General features: G+C 38.8%; 1 long non-coding RNA gene across 1 annotated transcript; it reads left to right on the forward strand.

The window, feature by feature from the left end:
* Window positions 1-465: 465 nt before the first annotated feature.
* On the forward strand, window positions 466-3,579 carry LOC133745417 (uncharacterized). Its single transcript, XR_009863604.1, has 2 exons — window positions 466-729; window positions 3,336-3,579. It is a non-coding gene; the product is annotated as an uncharacterized LOC133745417 (long non-coding RNA).
* The last annotated feature ends 6,954 nt before the right edge of the window (window positions 3,580-10,533 follow it).

Consider the following 10,533-nt stretch of genomic DNA (forward strand, 5'->3'; position numbering starts at 1 on the left):
ATGATAGACAGAGAGCATCATGTGCTCCAGAGGTTGGGAGCAAGGTGTCCGTCCAAGAGGTCGAGGGTTCGAACCTCGCCTCTCACCCAATTTTGTGTGTATTTTGCATAAAGTTGGGAAACTGGATTTTGGGCCCGAAAAGCCCGAAGACCGAACCGGCCCGTTTGGGGTCGGTTTCTGTCGGTTTCCATTATTGAAAAAGCCCGAACCGGCCCGGCCCGATTGTTTCGGGCTCGGTCTCGGTCTCACCAAATTTCGGACCCGACCCGACCCGAGCCCACCCCTACTTACTGGAGATGGTTCACTTGTACATAAATAAAGAATAATATTTGTGGAGTCTAAATTAGAGCCATGACCCCAATATAGCTCTCTTTTATCAAAGATAGTAAGGCTAACCAACATCAACATGCCACTGCCACAGTTTATAGGAACAAAACACCCAATTGTTAAGCAATTAAATGGACATGTGGTGCACTGTGAGAGCGACACCTTATTTTTCCGAAAGAAAAAAAAACACTCGATTGAGGAAATTGACACCGTGGAATAAAAGAAAAGGAAATTGACCGATTGTTGCTCTCTCAGAGAGAGAGAGAGAGAGAGAGAGCGATGACTCGGGGAAAGCAGAAGATCGAAGCGCAGAGAAGAAATGCGGAGAGGAATCAGAAGCCAAAAGGGTCTCAGTTTGAGGCCAGAGCCGTTGCTCTCAAAATCAGCTGTCCAATCTGCAAGGTGCTTTCTCTTCTGTACTCTCCTCTAATTCCATTATATCTTTTTGATCTCCGCTTTTCTTTTCAGTTTTCTGATCGATCGCTTATGTTTTCTATTACTCAATCGCTTACGATGAGTTATTATACTATTATCGGAAGTTTAGGAGAGTAGTTCGGAGTTTTTGATATGTAGATGAGTGCAATTTACCAAGTACTATGTAGCATCTATTGATGATTACATGACAGTGTCAAAGGATTGAAATTGTAGAGGAATAACAAGTAGGTCAGTTCATTATGCTTGATGAAATTGTAGAGGAGTAAAAGCGCAACGGCATTGTATATTGGTCTGCATACATGAACCCTTTTGCAGCGAATAAGGGGTTTGGGAATAGCTCTTAAGATTTGCATGTGGGATATTGGTGGTGTTATTGTATAGGATATTGGTAGTGTTTATAATCTAGGATATATTAGTTGATCATTGTTTATGCGATTATGCACTCCAAAGAACAATGATGTTGGCACAATGATGTGTTCCTGTTCTTCCGGTGCACAGTGATCAGAAGAGCAATGATGTTCCTATGGTGGTTAGTGTGGGTTGAAGAAGGCGAGGATAGGAAAAGAGTGGGTGATACATGTTTGGGATATTATTGTTCATTGATGTGATTGGGTTTGATGGTGATATTTGGTAGAGGTGTAGAGATTGTTTGGCAGTGCTGCTCTGAGTCTGACAGAAATGAGGTTGGCTCTTGGTTCTGAACTGCTTGCAAGGTCTAATAGTACGCATCCATTTGGGATTAGAAAATCCTGCAGTCTTATGGAATATAGACTGGAGATAATCTAGAGGTAAAGGTACAACCGGAGACTGAAGAGACTGTATGAGGAAATAAATTTGCTGATAGAATAATATGTGCAAGTCCTAATTTCCTTCTGACGAAGAATAAGAACTGGGAATATGATGAAATACCAGACAGGTATGGTCAATTTGGGCAGGACATTGACTAGACATAGGACTGCAAGAACCATAGAGGCATCCTATAGATTAGTTATGTTGCAGTGAGTAAAACAGTCCCCCAGTTTTGTTTTGGAAGGCCTACAGTAAACCAAGGAAATCTGGTTTTAATCCCTAAAAGATGACAATCCTTCTTCTCATCCCCATTTTATCCAGGAGCATTACATGCCTTGATGGTTGGTGCCACTGGATCTGAACAGACAGTTTGAGGAAATAAAATTAGGGAAGAAATAATTGGTGCAAGTCCTGATCCCCTTGTGAAGAGCAATAGGAACTGGAGGAATATGACGAAATACCGGAGGTTGGGATGATGCCAAGGCATTTACTAGACATAGGAATGCAAGAATCGTACAGGGCATCCTATCAATTAGTTATTTTGTAGTGCATACAACATCCCCCACGCTTCCCAGTCTTCTGGAAGGTCTGCAGTAAACCACTAGTTCTTGTTTAATCCCTAAAAGATGGAAATTCTTTCTCTCAAAAACCCCATTTTATATAGGAGTATTAGATACCTTGATGGATATTAGATACCTTGATGGATAATGCCACAAGTCTGAAGATTCAGACTAAGATCCTGCTCGATCTGTTGATTGTTATTGGATTCTAGAATTTAACTGGGTGAGGGCCATGTTATTTTGTTTTTCAGAAGAAGAAAGAAAAATTAAACTTTGGACAAACTTACTAGGGAACGACTAGCTGACAGCTGCATTCCAATTCTACAAGCTGAAGGACAGATTCACACCCTTATAGCTACTGAAACAGAATCCCTGAAAGAGGACTGATAAACAGCTTTTTCCCTTGATTCGTCCACCGTATGATCTTCAAATGTCAGTTTATTCCCTTTCCACCCAGATGACCCATGATCAACACTTAAGGGTAATACCATTAGGTAGCCATTGTGGCTCCATATAGTAAATACTATCATTCTCTTCAGCCAACGTGATTGCTTTTCCTGTGTCAATACGCGCTGAAGGATAGAGTCGGTAGCAAAACAACGTGACTGAATGGTTCAAGGTTTTGGTATTTGCGTAAATCGTAACACTACTAATGCTAAAACTAGGAACATTTAGCAACAATAGAAAGGAATTCAACTTTGTAAAGTAGCTGCTCATTATTTGTTTTGGTTTTCGATTTTTGTGTATTTTATTTTTATTTTTATGTTTTACTTTTATATAACACACACAAACACATATTTATATACACACACACACACTAATAAAGTAGTGTTTCTCTTAACCTGGCCATACAATTTCCCAGGAGTTAATTACCCAAAACCTCGTTGGAAGAGGTCCAGGATACACGATGTACTTGAGAAAATGGGTGTGTTGCCTTACTGAATTAAGGATGTAGAAGTTGTGGGTCTGCCTTGACAAATACATACATTAGATGAATTTGACCTGTTTTTGGGGCCTTGTGAGCGAGCGGAACCATCTATCATTTTGATGATCAAATTTAAATTATTTTATCTCTTATTAAACACCTGTGATTTTAAAACCTGAATGTCATTGGATTAATCACATGCTGAAGAGGATCTATTTCTGTTGGGACTAGATTGTATACTTATTAGACGCCTTTTCAGTTTATGTGCACCATATTCTGACAAAATGCGGTGTTTTCAGGCGCAACTTGCAAACGCAAAGCAACTTGCTGATCACTATGCTTCCAAACATCCCAGAGAACAGCCTCCAGCTGAACCAGAATGATCCTTTTCTCATGTTAAGAATGATGAAAAAAGTAGTAAAATATCTCTCTTTTAGAACAATGTATTTCAATAAATTTGTTCTACATTGACTCTTATGAAATCGCCCAACCTCCCCCCCTGTTTGTGAACCATTGTACGACTATGAAGGATACTTGATACCATTGTTAGTCTTTTTTTTTTTTTTTTTTTAAATTATTTTATTTTAATTTTTTTATATTTATTTCAGCCTGAACCCATGGTCCTTTACTCCGACTTTTGGCGTTAGATAGACGAAAGTGGAAATCTTTTCCAATTCAGTTGTTTCAGACTGGATTCTTGAGATTAAATTTAAACTGAAAACCAAATCGGGCTATTTTTGAGTATTTAGTCCAAGTCTACTAGATTGTTGTGATAGCGCCCGAATAACGAACCAGTACTCCGTGAGATGCACCAGTTGACTCACCAATAAACAATGCTAGATTAACCATCAAAATGGAAATGAAACAGTCGCGGTGGAGTAGATTACGTTATCTCCGTGAGATCCACCAAGTGGAAGAAAACATATTCCAAGAAGATATCACTTTTCTCTTATCGCAATTTGGACTTGGGACAAATTGCAGTTTTTCTAAGAAAGTTATGGTTGTTGTAACTAAAATAAAATTTGAATATGTTTGCGGGTTCTGTCCGCCGCCCTACCACAATTTTTTTTTTAAGAGTATTTGAATGGCTGCTGTGCCTTTAAAAACAGTAACTTACCTCGCTTGAAGCTCTAAACCGCGAGTGCTAGTATCCCAGAGAAAAAATAAGCCAAGCCGGGAAAAAAAAAAAAAAGAACACAGAAAGAAGAAGAAGGAAAGGTGACAGATTGGAGAAGCGAGACATGGCGGAATATGCTGTTTCGACTGCTGTGAAAGTGATCACAAGTTGGTTAATTGAAGAAGCAGTTCTGCTGAAAGGTGTGAGCGAGAAAGTTGAGCAGCTCAGAGACAAACTGAGGTGGATGCAAGGTTTCCTCAAGGATGCTGATGCCGTGCAAGAAAGATCAGAAAGATTTCAGGCTTGGATGTCACAGATAAGATCAGAAGTGGCCTTCGATGCTGAAGTGCTAATAGTCTAATAGAAACTTACATCAGCGAGGCAGCAGCACAAAGTTTACGGAGAAAAGTCCTGAAGCCAATTCATCTACGCAAAATCCAAAGAAAAATCGAAATGATCCAGGCCAGGATGGAGCACACCTCCAAACAAAAGGAAAGTTTTGGCATAACTAGCATGAACAATCAGGAAGGAGGTGAAGCGCTGATTTCAACAAATGAAAGGTTGCGGTGGAGGAGACAACCGTCACCGAATATCCAGGAAGATGATTTGGTTGACCTTGTTGAAGACACCAAGGCCTTGATAACACAACTGTCTACTATGGAGAGGAGCCGTTGTGTAGTTTCTATAGTGGGAATGGGAGGTTTGGGCAAAGACCACTCCAGCAAAAAAATTGTACAATCACCCTCAGCTTGGGAACCTATTTCAATTTAAATCCTTTGTTTATGTTTCTCAAGAGTACAAAAGAAAGAGAGATTCTACAAAAAATCATTCAAGACGTAAGTTTTCCTCACGATAGAGGTGATTTGGAGAAACTAAAAGAGGAGACGATGGTCGAACTGCTGCACATGCATGTTCCTGCATGAAAGATAGGAGGTGTCTGGTTGTTCTTGATGATGTATGGAAAAAGGAGGTTTGGGATGGTCTTAAAGCTGCATTTCCTAGAGGGGAGATGGGAAGTAAGGTGATGGTTACCACTCGCTTTAGGGATATTGCTGTATATGCAGATCCAAGGAGCATTCCCCATGAGCCGCGGATGTTAACAGAAAATGAGAGCTTGGAACTTTTCCCCAAGAAAGCACTCCCAGGAGTGGATGATATCCCCTCTAACTTGCTGAAACCTGGAAGAGAGATGGTGCTTAAATGTGGTGGTCTGCCTCTCGCAATAATTGTGCTCGGAGGATTACTTTCCAAGAAAACAAAGACCACAGTGGAATGGGAGCGCGTGCTTCAAAACATCAGTTGGCATTTGATCAGTGCTCAAGATCAAGTCTCTGCAATCTTAGCCGCCCCAAGGTACATTGACTTGCCTTTCCATTTAAAATCATGTTTTCTCCATTTGAGACTTTTTTCCCGAAGATGAGAAAATGTGTTTGATTCGACTGTGGGTTGCGGAAGGATTCTTACCACAACAAGGAGAAGAAATCGAAGAAGGGGTGGCTGAAAATTGCTTGAATCAGTTGATTGATAGGTGCATGATTCAGGTGGGAACGCCAACACATCTTGGCAGCGTTAAAACCATTCGCATCCATGATGTTCTCAGAGATTTCTCTCTCACAAAGGGGAGGGTGGAGAATTTTCTTGGAATATGTACGGGGCAAGAACACGAGCTATCAGCATCCCACCACTCGACCAAATCTCGAAGGCTTGCCATCCACGCCGCACATGATGGGTAATTGGGTATGCATTTCTAAATCCATATACACATTTACGCTCCCTCCATTTTTTCGGCGAGGTTGATCAAAACATAGACTTTACTCGCAATAATTTTAAGTTGCTGAGGGTCTTAGAACTATATTGCAAGGATCGTAGGAGGCGTGATCGCTGGGGATATAGTGTAGATGGGGTTGGGGACTTAATTCAGTTGAGGTTTCTCGGACTTAGAGTAAGTTATGATTTATCAAGTCTGTCGTCCTTGAATAACCTAGACACTTGATATGAGATTTTGTGGTTCTGATGGGATGTTCAAAGAGTTGAACATAGAGAATCTAAGACATTTACTCTGTCCTCAACATTATCCCGTTGATTTGACATTGGGTACCATGATCTATTTACAAACCCTAAAAGGCATAGAGGGCGGAAGATGGCCGGATAGAAGATGGTTTGGCCAAAATGATTAATCTTCGACGACTGATGGATATGTTACTGAATATTACGAAGAATATCACGGGAGAGGGTAACATTACTGATCTCCATTGTAAAACGATTGCACCACCTTCAATCATTGTCGCTGACCAATGATTAAAGTGAAGTCGAATTATTTCCACCACTTGACGAACTATCTCACTGTGACCATCAGAAGCTTCGTTTATGTGGAAAGATAGAGAAACTACCAGATGCAAATGGGCTCCCACGAAACCTCGTAAAGCTAGTTTTGATGAGATCCAAACTCCAAAAAGATTCAATAGTTATACTAGAGAGGTTGCCAAACTTAAATATGCTTTCCTTGGAGTATCGATCTTACCCCTTCAGTGAATTGGTTTGCTCCTCAGAGGGGTTTCTGGAACTGCAAGTTCTACACTCAATATCGGAGGGGTTGGAGGTTTGGAAGGTGGAAGAAAGGGCATTGAAGAAGCTGAGGAAGCTAACAATAGACTGTTGTTCACAATTAAAGTAGGTTCCAGAAGGATTAAAGTCATTGACTACTCTTCAGGAATTAAATATTTATGAATCACCTGAGTTTGAACACATGCTTCGAACCAAGGAAGACCTGATTGAATTCACAAAAAAACAATCGATTAAGTTTGTCCAAGGACATTGTAACAGTATGGATTACTATGTGGAATGGTCTTCGTACTATTAGTTTGGCATTTGGCAATGCGACTCCCGACCCTTAATTTTGTTGAGGTATAAATTTAAATTTAGTTTTTGTAATTGTATCCTGACGTTTTGGGTTTAAATTTTTTGCTTATGTTTATTTGTTCTAGTGGCATAGTCTTCCTTTGTAAGTGAGATGTCGTGAAATGTTCTGATAAACATAAGTTACCAAAGATTAATTGTTATAGTTCTTAGCTGTTGTTTATGTAATAGTCCCCAAAAATTAGTTGTTGTAATTATCAGTTGTTATTGATATAATAAAAAAATATTCTATGCATCGTCTTTTATGGTAGAGGAAATCAACGTGGGAAGAATTTTCGTGTATGCATACAAACAAATGCATTAGTTAGAAGAATCTAAAACTGATAAGGGAGCTAGATGGGTGTATCGGTTTAGAAATCGGTTTTGTAATGCAGGGTGAGGCTCTAATGAAGACATTAAAATGAGAACTTTATGAGAACTTTTAAATCAATAGTTGGATGCCATGGGTGTTGTAGAATTAATATTTCAACTAAAATTGGGACTACTCATCCAACCGTTGATTTGAAAGCTCTCATTGAATCCTCAATTTACAGTCATCACTAGAGCCTAATCCCTTGTAATGCATACCCATAATATGTAGCATGGATGTTGCAGCAATCTTCAAAGGTTTTGGATCGTCAGCAAAATGCACTATTTAAGTTCTAAACATGCATCTTCAACCGAATCAGAATCACTCATATACCAACACTATGCCAACAAACCCATCAGACGACAGACTTTGACCGTCGTCTGATATGAAGAAAATCTGTCGTCTATTAAGCTGATATCTGATTGGCGTTCAGACGACGGTCAATGCCCGACGTCAGAAGGTGACTCAGACGACAGTCACCAAAAATATATCTGTCGTCTGAATGTTGCCAGATAAGCACAAAATGGTAGTATATGTGGTTAAATATGATATAGAACAACAGTCAAATGTTGTTGTTGTTTAACTTTAACAACAGACTTTAATAATTTTCTATTGTCTTAAAAAATATGAGACAACAATAAAGTGTCGACTGAATGTGTAGAATTTAGAAGTTTATTTTCAAAATTTGTTGTGTGAACTTCATTGACACAACATTTTCTTTCATTTATCTATTGTGTCTCTTATTCTAAAAGGACTTTTAATTGTCCTCTGATTGTGTGGATGCTTGAAATCTCTGTGTTATTTCTGATGTGTGTACTCCTTTCAAACCACAGTTGTTGATAACATTCTATTGTTTAAAAAGACATTTATATGTCGTCTGAATATGGTGATAGTTGATGTTTCATTGTTACGTCTGTTGTGAGAACGTATCATACAGAACAATATTCTGTTGTGGGAATGAGACTAAGACAATAGAATTTTATTTTTGTCTGTTGAATCTTCTTGTTTCAAACAACAGTATTTTGCTTGAATTCTGTTGTTGGACGTTCAATTGTTCCACATTTTTATATTGTGTGATTTGGTTTAAAACCACATAATTTGGCTTCAATGTGCCATACCAGAACCTGGAAATATACATAAACCACAATATATACCAATACCATTCATTTAGAAAATGGTACCATATATTCATCAAATATCTGGAAATCACTAACATATCCACTGCAAATCATGTACTACCATTTTCATATTCCACCAATGTACATCAATTGTTGAAAATGATCAACAGATTAAAATCCATCGAGGCTAAAAGTGACTAATCAGCTGCTAAGGTTAAAATGATCGATAATAGCAAAAGCCGATCATTTAGTTAGGCAAAAAACCCTCCAATATCTAGCTATATAGGCATGCTGATGTCAATATGCACAAAAACAGACCCTAACTATTCATGTACGACAAACCTCCTAGCACACTACATATCTGTAAACATGATAACATGCTTCGCCCATTCTGCCCAAACTTGATCAATGTCCTTTTCTGTGTAAATAAGATTTGTCCTTCTTTCCCACTGCAAAAAAAAAAAAAAACAAAAAAATCAAAGCACTATCATATATCCCAATGATGAAAAAGTCATACTGAAACCATGAAATACAATCTGTTATGGTATCAAAAACACATACTTTCGCTGCAAACTCCAAATTCTTATCTTCCACTATCTCCTTCATGTAGCGCATGATCCAATACCCACAAGTCTTACTATCTTTCTGCTCCGGAATGCCCTGAAAAAAAAAAATACACCGTACCATATCAGAAGCACGTAAGAGTATAAAACCTTAGGTGATAAGACCCAAAAAGGCAATTAACTTACAGCAAGATTTTTCCATTGAATGGTTTTCCTCCCTTTCTTATTCTTGTGTGCATTGTAGATTTTAATGGAGCTTGCAAATCAATAGCAGACCATCATCATATATAATGCACAAACAACTCCTAGTTATTGACTTATACAGTGAAAAATCAGTTAACTTACTTGTCCAGAATTGTTTTCCATTCACCAGCGATGAGTCGCCTCTTTAACGGATCCATGAAGTGAATGGTTTCTTCATCTGGATTCACAGCAGACAACGTCCAATGACCACTATATGCCATAAACAAAACTCATTATAAGTTTAAACTAGTTTATATAAAGTATTCACCAAAACGTAATATAACACAACATACTGCATAGTAAGTCAGTTTACACACCCTGAATTATATGGGACCAAATAAATTTGCCCAGACTTCCCATTTATGAACCGATTTGATACTAAGCGAGCTCATTCGGTTGGATTTCCACAGCCACTTGCACCCATGTGAGCAGGGTCGACAAAGGCGACCATGTCATTCATCTTAGCGTTCTTCAACACACCTTGAAGGTAGCTACATCGACATTTCACAACATTTCAACTGATTTCACAAATGAAAAATCACAAAACCTGACAAATAATAGGTAACTTTAACGTGTTGCATTACCTCATGTAAAAAACAATGCAGCTGCCTGAAATTTCCAACAAGTGTGTCATAGCATAGATGTCCTTTCTAAAGACAAAGGCTTTATGTGGATGACCAAAAAGTTTTGGTCCAAAAGTGGCATGGATGGTTGCCCCATTCCGCAATCCAATGTTTGCCCAAATGCATAAGTCCTTTAAAGGTGCAGGGAGATTCGATGGCAGGATTTGCAAGTCTTCCTTATCATTAAACATATATTTCTGTGACCTATTAGGAATTTTACGCTTTGGTTTTTTCTAATGTTGTAAAAAATAAGTTAGATTATATTCCATAATCACATATGAAGAAGTAAACACAAAGAAATTGAGTTACCTTCCCACCCGGTGCAGGGGTAATAACAAGGTTCCTCGGCCAAGCGACACAAGTCCCAATGGCATCCTTGACCTTCACTATCTCATCTTTTATGGGAAATGGCAGCAAAGCTTCAGGAACAACAGTTTCTGTGATAGAGACACGCAAATTCTCCTTTCCAAGTGGAACACCATGGATTGTTTGCAACATCTCAAGGTCGACATTGATGACAGTTCCAATAGCCACAATGTTTTCCACCGTGTCAATGGCCAGTTTATAC

The sequence above is a fragment of the Rosa rugosa genome, chromosome 4 (assembly GCF_958449725.1).
Source record: "Rosa rugosa chromosome 4, drRosRugo1.1, whole genome shotgun sequence".
Classification (NCBI taxonomy): Eukaryota; Viridiplantae; Streptophyta; class Magnoliopsida; order Rosales; family Rosaceae; genus Rosa; species Rosa rugosa.